Here is a 14,328-nt window from a genome sequence, read left to right as displayed (position 1 = left end):
AAACAAAGGATTCGCGAGCACTGTAGTTCACGAGGTCGTCAGCCTCAACGAGCGCGGAAGGAATTGGTGAACGTTGCGGCTAAAGCAAGGTCTAAACTGCTCAAGTTGGTCTGAGTCACGAAGACATTCCAAAGCGGTGCAGAAGCTTGCGCGCAAATTAACATTTCCATCTCTCACTTGACGCCATGCGGGTTAGAAACTCCCTTACTCAGAACGAGAGCTATCTATTTGGTCGGACTGAAAATAGCGTAGGATTTGAACTTCAGCATGGAGCTTGCTTTACCGCAGAAGATGATACCGTATCGATGCGCACAGAGGACCGCACAAGACAATGTCTTTGCTCAATTTGCCTGTACATTTTGTGTAACGAAGAACAGTGCACGTAGGCAAGGTGGCTGCTTCGTTAACTAAACGGTCTCAGGGGTTTTCGGCGTGAGCCAGAATAACCGTACATTGGTTGAAGCCTTTTCCTCCTTTATTTCGATAAAATCGTACGCCGGTCGATCAAAAAAACCAGAAATTGATCACCCACCTGAGCGAATCCATCAACAACGGGACGCAGCGACGCGAAACATTTCTTGCCGGTTCAGCGCTGGCTCAACTTCTTACCGAGCCTGCGTCCACTGCCGGCCGGCAGTAGTCGCTCGGCGTGTGGGAGGGCGCGCGCCTCAGCTCGTCCTAAGTGTTGGTAGAACTGCTCCCATTCCCTCTCCCGTCTCCGCAGGCGTGTGTGCGGGTCGTATAGGAACCCCCGAAGAGGAACACGGCGGCAAGTGCGAGTTCTCGGTCAGCGCAGCTGTGTCGGTCATCACGACGCGTGCATACCCGCCTCGCACATTATGCAAATGTTGATAGTGAAAAGGGGGTCACAAAGCGCGAGCTAAACGCCACGCCTGAAGCACCCTGTGCCTTCGCTAGTGGAACATCTTTCCTTACTTACAAATCGTCATATTAGCATTGAGTTTGGCTGTTGCGGTGGAAAAAAACACAGTTTATTTCTCATCTGTTACCATTGGTTACCGTTCCCAAAGGAAACTAATGTTTTCGGTCTTCTAACATAGCCATTCGCGACGGTAGACGCTGATGGACGAAATTGAGGCACAGAATTCAGCGGACGGTCTCGGCAAGGTGTTCAACGTCAATGCTTCAAAACAATCTCACCATTTCATGCGTGTCTGTAGCCACTCCTTATAGTGAAAACTGTTTCTAGGCAGTTTTACATTCTCATCGTAACTGTGCCTCGAGCTGGGGGACATTCACTGATCACTGAGAAGCACCGCGTTCGCGTTGCATCTTCTGGAAGACTTTTAAATACTACAGCTCTCTACAAGAGTAGCTTAAGTGTGCGTGTGGCTGTTTTCGACATCGTTCTGTCAACGCGACGTGCCATCTAATATTTTCCCCCGCATGTCTGGCTGTCAGCATGGCCAGTTCTTCAAAGCCGGCCCCTTTCGTCCCTGAAGGGTGAGAAATGAGGCTCAGGATTTAAAAGAACAGTGTGGTGAATGTTATACTCTTCCATGCGTTTTTCGTCCTGCCGTTGTGACCTCGCTCTTCATGTTGTGCCTGCACTTCAGGTTTATTCTTTCGCATAGCAGAAACAAAAAAGAAAATATTTGTTTTGGTACTTGTCGTTTGAAACACGCATTTTTTAAATATTCTTTTCCCACTTTCTGAAAAAAAAAAGTTTCTTTTCGTTCGTGTACAACTAAAAACTGGGAAAAGAACGCTCAAAAAGCCGATGACACCGGTTCTTTGACTAAACTAGTTTATTCCATTCGGCTTTGACGCCGGGTCTCTACAAACCAATGTTCGGGCGAAAACCCTCCGTGCGTGTCCAGATAGTTTCCATAACCATCATTTCAACCATTACAGTGTAGCTCCACAGCTGTAAACGTTTTAAGCTCATACTTGTTTGTAGCGACCTGTGACTGTTTAATCGGCTCCAGACCTCGATTGGGTATCAGAATCAGAATCAGGTATTTTGGCTCTACAGGAGCTGGCACGGGAGTAAACTGCTAACTGCTAAAATAGAATGACCACGGCAATGAACAGTGCGCCAAGTCTTCTCCTGTCCAGTCATCCGCGACAAGAAATCACGTGATTTCGGGATGAGTAGAACATCTTAAGCAAGGTGCACCGCGCATGAAATTGTATCTAAATTGCTCACAAAGGTTCGAAATCGTTGTATACCTCCAAATTTACCTAACCAGTGCTCAAGATTGTTCTCCGCTTCTCACTTCGCATTCTTCACTTCAACCAATAAATGGGCGACTGTGATATTCCAGCACCAAATGGCATTCCCCAAAACAGATAGAATGAATTGTGTTGAAATTTTACATTCCTAGATAACAAAAGTTTTCGGTAAGTCACATTTAACCTCTTTTAGCATGATGAGATTTGGAGAATTCGTCCAAAAATATTCAAATGGGCATTTAGCTCAAAACGTGGTTTTATATTCAAACTTATTAGCGCTGAACGAACTCAGACTCGACAGGTTATACGTCTCCCATCTTATGGCAGCCTGCAAAACAGTCGGTATTGCTGAGATGACGATTTCAATTTGTGCCCTTAAATGAATGCATAACACGAGCCTTTGTCTTGGAAGTGTTCGTCCTTGTTGGAAGCATCGTGTGCAATCCTTTGTTGTCTGAGTCTGCGATATCTCTCGCTGAAGCGTCCCGTTTGGCTTTATCAGCCACAACCAGAACTAATTTCCCCGATACTTTCTTTGACTTGATTGTCTTCTGGCTTTATAAGGTCATGATTAACAAAAATCGACCCCCTCTCTGCTTCCCCCCCCTCTCTCTATTTGCACACATACATACATACATACACACATGCATGCATGCATGCATACATGCATGCATACATACATACATACATACATGCATGCATACATACATACATACATACATACATACATACATACATACATACATACATACATACATACATACATACATACATACATACATACATACATACATACATACATACATACATACATACATACATACATACATACATACATACATTCACAAGAGTACCCATTAAGTTGGCTGTTTCCGCAACTAGAGATGCACTGGAACGTGACGATACGCTCAGTGAGAGAACCCCTTTGAGTGTAGACGAGATCTGCCGCCTTCTCGAACTGTGCCTGTCCAATACCTATTTCACCTTCCGAGGCAGCTACTACAAACAGGTGAAAGGAACTCCTATGGGGGCCTCAATTTCCGTTGCCATGGCTAACTTGACTATGGAGAGCATCGAGGAGAGAGCTTTAAATACTTTTTTCCCGAAACCAAAAGTCTTCCTCAGGTACGTGGATGATTGTTTTTGCATCGTGAAGACGAGCCAAGTCGAAAACTTGCAGAAACACTTAAACTCCATAGACCCGGATATACAGTTCACATATGAGCGCGAACAGAACGGATCACTCCCATTCTTAGATGTACAAGTTACACGAAAAGACGGCATTCTAAAATTTTCAGTCTACCGAAAACCAACCCACACAGGCCGCTATCTTCATTTCCAATCCGACCATCCGGCAAACCACAAGGCGTCTGTTGTAAATTCTTTATTCAAACGAGCCGAAACTCATTCCTCATCGGAATCGGATCTAAAGAAAGAAAAGAGAACGGTTCTCAACGAACTTAAGAGGAATGGCTACACAGATGACTTCATTCGAAAGACAACCAGACAACAAAAAAGAAGAAACAAAATGCGGGACCTTCAGCCGTTTACTTCTCCCCAACCCCAGAAGCGAGTGTCCATCCCGTACATCAGAGGTACCAGCGAAGCGCTCAGCCGAATATTAAAAAAAGAAGGCCTCAATGTGGCGCACAAACCAATAAACACTTTCAATATCCTCCTCCCTAAACCAAAAGATCGTCCACCAAAAGAAAAAGCTCAAGGCGTCGTCTACAAAATCAGTTGTGCTGACTGTCCGGCGTCGTACATCGGGGAAACCAAAAATCTAAAAGAAAGGATCAGACAACACGAGAACGACGTCAGGACATTCAACCGTATTCGCAGCGCCGTCGCGGAACACTCTGAAGTCGCCGACCACAAAATTGCTTTCAAGGAAACTGAAATCCTTCAAACAGAAACGAACTGGCGAAAGACACTACTACTGGAGTCATGGCACATTCAGAATACGGAGAATAACATAAACCGTGTGAAGGGCAACCTACCCTCGGTCTATGTCCATGGCCTTGGCGACATGACGAAAAGAAGAAAAGGACGCACAGCCAGATAGACTCCCGTTCGTTTCACCAACACAGAACGTCGGCGCGACCCTGTAACCTCCCCCCCCCCCCCGCGGCCCATCAAGGGCACCCTCGTGAGCACTCCACCCAGCACCGGTCATCGCAGCTCCTTGGAAGCGGTCAACAACACAAACCCCCCTTTCCTTTTGTTCCCCCCCACCTTTCCGTCTGTGGAGTGTCTCCCCACCTCCCGTGTTCCCCCCCCCCTCCTTTCTTCAAAAAAGACGCTTTAAAAGAGGCACACCGCCACCCCCCGAAGAACAACCCCCTGAAGAAGGAGCCGAATGGGCTCCGAAACGTCGGGCTAATAAAATTCAGTTATTTGGTTGGAGTCAGTCTCAAGTTCTAATCAATTTCCCAACCAGACAGGCAATTCTGTCGAAATGTTTAGCTTCAAATACATACATACATACATACATACATACATACGTACGTACGTACGTACGTACGTACGTACATACATACATACATACATACATACATACATACATACATACATACATACATACATACATACATACATACATACATACATACATACATACATACATACATACATACATACATACATACATACATACATACATACATACATACATACATACATACATACATACATACATACATACATACATACATACATACATACATACACTTTATTACGTCAATATAAGGTGAATATAACGGGGGCCATTGTCAGGCTTCACAAAAATTTTATTTAGTGCTTTCACTGCGGCTTCTAACAGTATTTATACTGAGTATGATTATAGGAACTGCATCGCTCTGCACAAAGTCTGTACCGTTTATTTCATCAAGCAGAAACTTGACTTTCCTTACTGCATTGTCTTTTGTCTCTGCTTAGTTCTGCAAGATTAGTTCCGCATTTTTGGGTTGGCGAAAATCTGCACTTCTCGGTGCAGCCGATATCTGGCCATGAGGTACGCCCGCGTTGTGACACGCAATATAGCAGGCATGCCACGGCGATCACAATGCACGTCCGCATAAGGCTCGGTGATGCCGAAGGTAGCCCGGCTTCCCACCCACAGAGACGCACCATTCCGTGACTGGAACGCGGTGCCGTGGCGCCGTTTTGTTCATCTCGCAGCATACACCACGAAGGCACGGCGGAATGGCAAGCGTTAGCTATCTCTTTCCACTACCTCGTAAGCAGTGCCATTCTTCCCTCTACTATAACCAATGGACCCCCCCGCGTTTCGGCCGTCTGAGACGACCGATCTTCCTTCTACCGTGTCTGAGCACAAAGCCACTAAGCCAAGTTGCAAACGAAACCACACACAGGGAAAAAATAAGACAGGCTATTCTCAACGATGAAAGAAAGTAGGGCCAGGAAGAAAAGGAAATCAAAAAGAAACGAAACGCTAACTTCCAAGGATGCGCCGCGGCATAGAAAGAGAAGGTATAGTCTAGCGGTAACGCCAGACACTAGTCGTCCAGGGAGATTCTCAGCTACGTCGGGACGCGGGGCCGTCCCTTGCGGAAAGCGAGTAGCCCTCCTCCGCTTACGGTTCGCCCTCCGTCCCGTTACACGAAAGCGAAGCGCTCTCCCACGTCAGCGTGTATTGTACCGCAGTTGATGGAAGAGTCTGAGAGCTTCGTAATTGCAGCCCAGTACGCATCGCGCGCTGTACTCGTTGCCTTCGAATGCAGGTTGCATCGCCGTCTGTGTCTGCGCGGTGCCCGAAAGTTCAGGTTCGCGGATACGGATGGCTTGCAGAGGCTGTGGGGGTATGCCCCAGCTCTTGAATGTAGAGTGCCACTGGCCCCGCTACCTTCAGTCATCTTGCGGCCGCTCGCTGGGATCGGCACAGCCGGTCTCTGCAACAGAGAAAGGGGTCACGCGACTGTGTTCCGTACGTGACCTTGACGCCCAGCCATGAAAGAGCTCATCGTTTCCATAGAACCGAGGCGCCTAGGTTGAAACGAACGCGTACGGTGCGCCTTATTTTAGCGGCCTCCTTGCTTTTTCTGAGGGCGATGCATTCACTTGGCCGGTGCCAGAAATATATAGCAAGAAAGGGTTTAGGTTTGTGGTGAGGTGTCTGCGCTCAATATTTTTGTTAAAATATCTGACGATCGTCAAGATGGTGAGCAGCTTTCGCAATGACAGTCCCTAACGTGTGCTCCAACGTGATGGTGCCCGGTGCGGCCGGACAATGGGAGTGCATGTTTACTAAAGTTGAGCTAGGTGGGCTGAGTGAGCAGATCACTGCAGGGGCTTGATCTTGCGGCCTGGGCCCGAGCCCTGCCCAGGCCCGGGAATACATGACCGAGCCCAGCCCGGATTCGGCCCAGGCACTTGGTTTTGAGCCCGGGCGTGGCTTGGGTCCGTGTCACTAAGCCCGGGCCTGGACCCGGGCCTTCATTACTAAGGTTAGCCTGGGTCCACGTGTGCATGACTAGGCCCGGTCTGTGAGTAAAATATATATATTTTTTCTTAGAAATTGTACCGTATGTGTCAGCCTCACCTTCTTTGGGTCTAATAAGCTACAGTGTATGAGCAATAAAAGACCTAAATATTCGTTTCTCCCATGCGAACATCAGTTATTGCCTGTGCTGTTATTTTTCCCCTGGTGCGCATGCATTTACCTTGGCCGCATGATTTGGTCCTAGGAGGTCATTTAGCATGCGAATATATATAACAGGCGAATTAACGAGCATGCACCAAAACGTAAACGCACAAGTAAAAAGACGAGAGACCCCTTGCGTTAGCCCTAGAACAATATAATTGTTTCGAGTGTCGTAGGAGTGCAATCGCAAAAGCGGTAACATGGACGTGGGTTGAAGAGCGCTTTTTATGTAATGTATTTTTCTTTACGCTGAACCAATGTTCGTTCTTATGGACAAGAAGAAAATATTTTGAATTTCATCTCTCTCTATTTTCTTTGCTAATTTATACTAAGATCCAGCTCTTTCCACGTGTCACTTCAGCTTGGAGCACAATGTCTTGGACCATGCAGTGCATAATTTTCGCGTGTGCTCGAAGGCACGACTTGGGTTCTTTAATTAAGGAGCCCGAGTCCGGCCCAGCCCAGGATTTCGGGTCGGCCCGGGCCCATGCAGTGCTCTACAAATGAGTGATATTCTCACTGGTTCTTCTGTCTTTTTTTCCCTAGTTACCCTGTGTGTTCCTGTACGAAATACATGGGCGTTTGCTTAGCTTCATTTTCATTTTTGCTGCATCCCTTAATAATTATTCGCCGTAGTGGCTTAATGGTTATTGCATTCTTCTGTGGAGCACGAGGTCGTGGGTTCGAATGAAATCCGCGGTAGCCGCGTTTCAATGGGGCCTAAGTGCCATAAACACTCGTGCGCGTAGATCTTGGTGCACGTTAAAGAACGCCAGGTAGTCAACATTAATCCGGAGCCACCTTCCCCTACGACATCTCCTTAACCCACTGTGGACATTAAGAACGTAAAAACCCGTAATTTGACTTCATTCAAGCATTCGCACTAATTTACCTAATAGCCTCTTGCTGAAAGGCATTGATTTGTTTTTACCAACAAAAGCAACAAACGATAGTGTTGGTGCATGTGTTGAAATGTATGAATGAACAGCAAATCAGTCGCGGCTTTGTGAACTCTTGTTTTGTTATATCACGTGAGGATTACAGGTGACAAAATACAAGTACGCATTGCGAGGTCCAGTTTAGAGAATATCTAGAAGGGCGTCGGCACAGATTAACTTACAGGAGCGCACGCCAAGTAAATCAGATAGTGTACTATAAGTATAGGGACGTTCGAAATACGTTTCGTAATTGAATACAAATATTCGACAAAGACAACCTTCAAATAATAAATAAATTATCGAATTGTTTGTTTTCTAAACACAGTCGGACATTATCTTCACAGAAAAATTACCGCCCAAGCACTCCGTTCAGATGGTTAACCAGCGAAGCTGAAACATGTGACACCAGTGTTTATGACTGAGTTAATCCTGGCGGTTCATTGAACGACGACTTGGTTGGCTGCCGGATCCTAGGTACGCAGTTGCTGCTTGCGCTAGGCTACACGAGTCTGTTCTCGTGCCCGGGCTGCAGCATCGGCACGACGTAGATGAGCTCGTTCCCGGTTCTGCTCGCGGTGTTGCTGATCGAAAGCTGCCTGCTCTTCAGGAGTTAGTATAGCGCGTGGCCTACCCATTTCGGGGCCGAATAGAAACTGCTGCGCGCAGGCTCGGCTGCGACGGAGTAACGATGTAACTACTGACATGGCTAATCGTGTGCCTCCCTTTCTCGTTATTTTCGCGCATGCGCATGGAGTTGCGCCTGAGTTTCACCACACAGGCGACAAACCGACGGACGGACGGACGAATCGACTAGCCATATAAAGCTTCGCTGTAAAAACGCTTACTGACATTATTCATACAGCTTATTTACAGGCATGTTCAAATACACGTAATGTCATTCACAAGTGGTCGTCCGGTCAGCTGAGAAGCTTTTAAATAAATAAACAGCTGCTTTCACTAATTCGGGGAACCGTGAAAAAAATGGCAGTATCGAAGAAAAAAACGAATGGAATAGCGCAAGTGCGCGTGATGTGTTGTGTTTGTTGAAGGAGAGATGTGCGATACTGCCGCATGGCGTATCAGAAACGTGGTGCGTATGTGCACTTAATAAATTGCGTTGGCTACGTTGAAGCAATAAACTCACATATAGGCTACCTAGAAGTGTGGTATTCGCGTACAATGAATGACTGCAAATTACTGAGCAGAGGTAATATGCCCCTCGATTGCTTTGAGGAACAGGGGCCGTATTCTCGGGCGATCACTTTCGGAGACAGTTTTACTATCACGAGATTTCGCGTGACTCCGCTTTGAACGTGTCCGCGTAGACATGTCTGACGGCGTTTATGGCTCTACGCCAAGGTCTCTCACATTAACTCATGCAAATAATAAAAGCACAAAGCACATTAGGTGAAAAACGTGCACAGGTGATCATGAAACATTTCATGATGTGTTGTGGAAACAGCTTCATCGCTTCAACAGCCTCCATGTTACTGTGAACGTTTTTTTTTTTTTTTGTCAGGAGTCCCCCCGTATGTGGATTGAGTTGCTTGCGAGAGGTTTACACAAATTGGTGTTTTAAGCCGTTTTCTGTATCTCTACACTAACAATCGGCTGAAAAATTAGAACAGTGTTGACAGGATTTAAACTGTTTACTAAAACTTGTTAGCCATGACTCTCCCCAATAACGTCTATAGTTTACCTTGAGCAGACATTTGTGGTGGATTTCCTAATAAACATAAACTTTTTTTTTCTGTACAGATCGCATAGCTTGGCTGACGGTTCAATCAGTGTACGAATACTGATCGCCTAAGGCCACGGGAGAGAAATGGAGACGCAATCCAAGGCACTAAGTGCCAGGCCATTTTAATTACGCCCGTCCAAACTTAGACATTCTTTTACCTTTTGTCAGCCATTTGGGCTTGATTTTTTGTTGATTCCTAGCTCATTATTATTATTATTATTATTATTATTATTATTATTATTATTATTATTATTATTATTATTATTACTATTATATTGACTTTCGTTCATTTTTGTTCAGGCCTTCAATCACCTAATTTGAAGTAGCAAACCCTGGATGTACCAGGGCTGACAACTTCAGCTTCCGTTAAGCTCTTTCCGTGTGTCTTGAGCGAGTCACCGTGAGAGGAAACGCCTTAAACGTTACTGACGGAAGACCGACATAATGCACGTTTCTCCTTACGAATATTTCTTCAATAACACTTATTGTCTAAAGCCGATTTTCTGGACCGAGATATCCGTACCGCTGAGACAGTCCACAGGATACGAGTTCATTCGCTGTCGCTGTTCGTGCCACATGATTTTTCTCCAAATTAAGCAGTCGCTCTTTCTGCGGCTGCCCCGTGAGAAATGTTATTCCCTCCATCACAGCCTCGCCAAATTTCTTCAACTCCCCGTAGTCTAATTCCTACGGTCTCAAGTCTCGACCGCTTATGAAGCAAGGGATATCAGCGATTCCTAGTTGCGAAAACAGACACCACATCTTTCTCGTTTTGTAGACTGACCGCGGACGCGTACATAAATTCCAACGGCAGTTGAACTTGCAGACATCATTACCATACTCGAACAGGTCAGGCTGCTCACTTCCTTCAGCACATCATGAGGAAAGGGCATCCCCTTGTGACCATGGCACTGACACAAATACGTCTCCCCCCCCCCCCCCCCCTCCCTCCTTGCCAGCCTGACTGCAAGAAGAGCGCCTAAGCGACCACAAGTTTTGTCGTGACCATGGCACTCGGCGACGCTACTCGCGCTAGACTTCCTTCTAAAGGCACGTCTCCGTCCAATGCAGAACACAAACAGATCCATTCAATTTCGTCGCGGCGTCCGAGACTTCCTGTTCGTGGTGCCGGCGCACCGGCTTCAAAGACAATCTAAGAAAAAACGAGGAAGTGTGAAAAGGCAGAAGGGAGGGCGGCATTTACCGTTCCTCGAACGGTCAATGTCGCCCGTGTTTTCTTCGTCACAGTGTCGTCTTTTCCCAACGGTGTCTGCCCTCTCCAGCTCCCTCGGTGTCCCCTCGCCACACCAGCGGCCAAAGAAAAGGAATTGACGCCCGGCGGATCGCCGATAACCCCGGGCGGTAGAAGCAAGCGGGAAGCGCCATCAATGCAAACAAAGCACGACGTCATAGCGCGAGGAAACCAGGAGTGGCACGGCGGGGGGGGGGGGGGGGGGGGGGCTGCGGCAGAAGCAACGACAGCGAGCGAAGAAGGCGTACCTCGCGCTAAACGGAGGCCCGCCCTGAAGCAGGGCTTCCTTTTGTATCGAGAACGGATTTCGCGGCGAACCTGCTCGCTTGCTGCAAGCGCTTGTGGGGACAAAAAGAGAAACAGCCAGGCAAAACTAAAAAAGTGAGAGTAGAGTGAAGAACAACGACGGAAAGGAACGTGCCTCTCACGCGGTTCTGCTGGAGACGTTGCGCACTTATTGCACACTCGCACGGACAGACGTCGTCGGTACTATTAGACTTCTCGCCGGTGTGTCCTGGCGCCACCAGCAGTTCTCCAGCTTCCTCGGTCCCCTCGGGAGACAAAGAGCCGGCGGCAGCTGCTAAACTTGAACCTGCGTGGAAGCCGTGAATTCGGCTGCCTTGAACGAAGCGAGAGACGAGAAATGGCCGCCTATCGGAGGGAACGCGACAAACACGGACGTTCACGCGGAACTGCCCGGAGCCATCGGCTGCGGCGGCGACTCTCCTCACGTCTTTCTCTGAGGAAGCCTTCATCCAGTGAAAGTGGATGCCGACCAGATCGGCCGCTGGTTTCGTACCAGAAGGACGATGTACGATAGGAATCGCCCCGGGGCCGGTGGTAGCGGTAGCGGGGGAATTCGTCGAGATTTCTTAGCTTCCTGGTGGGCGAAACTAAGAAATCACTCGGTAGGTCGACTGAACGGACCTTGGGTAAAAGAATTGACAGCATCCTCCAAAAAAGGATTCTCTATTCGTGTCTAACAGTGAAGGTCGCGCGCCTGCACGAGTAGATTCCTATCGCCTGTCGGCAGCGGGATAAAGAGCGGGCTTGCGCGGAAGGCGGAAGAAAAGTGAGGATCTACGTTCTTGAAAGGGTAGCACGTGCATTGTGACGTGGATGAAGTTTGTTGAACTCGCGGACAAGGGGGAATAAACTTGCGAAGCGCTGTGGAAATTGAGATGACGTTTAAAACGTTTATTTCCTGAGAAGATGCGGGAACGCCTGCGTGTCCTATATATATATATATATATATATATATATATATATATATATATATATATATATATATATATATATATATATATATATATATATAGCAAGACTGTCTTCGCGAACGTTCGCGAATCTTGTTTGATAAACTTGAGGCTTACAGCACGCAGTAGTGGGATTAACGACGGTCATTACTAAATTCCGGCGTGTACGTGGATTTGAGGCAGGCTTATCGAACTTCCGTAGATTACACGCTTAGAAGAAAGTCCCAGTGATAGGCTGCCCTAAGGTTGGTCGGTGGTTATTCTGTTGCGTTCTAAATAGGCGGCTGTGAGGTGGCTGTGAACTAAATTTAGAGAAAAAGAAACAGGTTCTGCAACACAGGTTTCAGTACATTACTGAAAATAGTCCTTGCCACCACAAAAATACGAGACGTGCTTTACTGTCTGTATCCTCTGCTTAAGGAGCCTTTAATGTACTATACTATAGATTGAACGTCCAAACAGGCAGCTGAATTAAAGCAGTTCAATCCACTATGCAAAATGTAACAGGAACCAGTGTGCCCTTCGTCTCTATATAACCCTATTTAGCAAAAGAATACACGTACAGCGTCCACTAAGAAGTCGTTTAAGAGGCAGCCAGCCTATTGCTTCAGTCGATCTGTCGACGATGGGCGAATTATTGTGTGTATAGCAAAAGCATGCTTGTCCAGTAGTCCTAGTTTGCTCGCTGACTTCGTTCTTTCTGCACAGGGCTTTCGGTGCTCATGAAGTACATGTGGTAGACGTCCGCGAATTCACTGCCACTACAGCCCTCGGCATTGTAGTGCCGCATCGTGTAACTAAGGCTATTCATGTACTAGTAAGACTATTCATGTAACTAGTCGATGAAGACGCGGCTATAGCTATGTTATGGGAGGCATTATCGCTATAGAATGTTGAGCACCTGGCAAATGATTACGAAATTTGATAAAACTATGGGTGTCTTTGCCGGTAACACGGCTTGAGTATTTTCATTTCACATTGGCTCCGAACAATCACATCCAGAGCGGACATTATAGTAAGGCGTGATCATTTATCTTAGAATGGTTCTCTCACCGGTGATAAAGTTTACTAATAGTCAACGGTTGCTTTATTTTTTTTAGTTTCTTTGACTGTTGCGTAGGGTGCCAGCTGGCAACCACCCCCGACACTTCACTGCGACGCCATCCTTGTGATTATGTGACTCCTTGTTTCGTTTGAGTTCATCAGTATAAGCACCGCTGCAAGATTAACAAGGCAGCACCGTTTCACGTAGATGTCTCATCCGTAGTCACTTCGTCGTCTGCCATCTTTATATATTCTTTAGAGCCATTGACCGGTTCCAAAATTTTATCTTTTATAACCAAACCCTTGTTTTTTAATGAACACGCAGCAGGTTTGGTTACTGTACAGCTGATACGAGCATATTGAAAACTTTAAATAGACATTAAAAACGCAAAATGACTAAGGCGTGTAAATGTAAAACGTAGGAAGTGCATGTAACTAGGTCAACATTTCTGTCATTCGCAATCGCTTCACATTCCCATCGACGCTGGTGGACGTCTTCATAGGATCCGCGGTATTTCTCTTTTCTTTTTCCGCTGACAAAACATGGTTCCAGCTCTATAGCAACTTCTAAGATCTGGATATATGATTGCGAAGGAGTCTTGCAATGCATTGAATGGGTAGAGTACCGTCTGCTCTACGTGCTGAGGTGGGAATGCATTCCCTGCTCGGCCGAGCGTACGTCGACTGTCCGCTTATGACTGGCTCCTTAGAGAACGAGGCGATATATGAGCCGTTCTTGCTGCTACATCAACGTCAGCAAACGGCGTTGCTTTCTCATTTTTCTTTCTTTCTTTTCGGCTACATTTTGTCGTACTTCTTGTTTCCAAGTGCCGTTAAAATGAGGTCCGCCACTGCGCGGCTATAAAAAGCCGTCGTCCGGCTCACCGTCCGTCACGTCATACCGGGCCGGCATGCGCTCTGGGATTGAGACACAAAGCCGAAATGCACGTTTCGTGAGTTTCTGACGGGCGCGAACGATGGAAGACACGGCATTGTTAGTGAAGGTGAAAGGGAGGGGGGGGGGAGAAAGCTGTGATGGTTGCGTAGGAGGAAAGGCAAAAAAAGAAGTGGAGGGGGGGGGGGGCGAGGGGTAGGACAGCGCCAGGACAGCGCAGAACCTAAATGCTCGAAAAGTATAATGGAGCCTAAAAAGAAAGAACAGCAGCTCGTGGTGTGACAGCTCCATCATACCTACAAGAGCACATTTCGAAGAAAACGAAAGGAAACGGCGAAAGCTC

The sequence above is a fragment of the Dermacentor albipictus genome, chromosome 4 (genome assembly GCF_038994185.2).
Source record: "Dermacentor albipictus isolate Rhodes 1998 colony chromosome 4, USDA_Dalb.pri_finalv2, whole genome shotgun sequence".
NCBI lineage: Eukaryota > Metazoa > Arthropoda > Arachnida > Ixodida > Ixodidae > Dermacentor > Dermacentor albipictus.
This window is presented reverse-complemented; position numbering follows the sequence as displayed.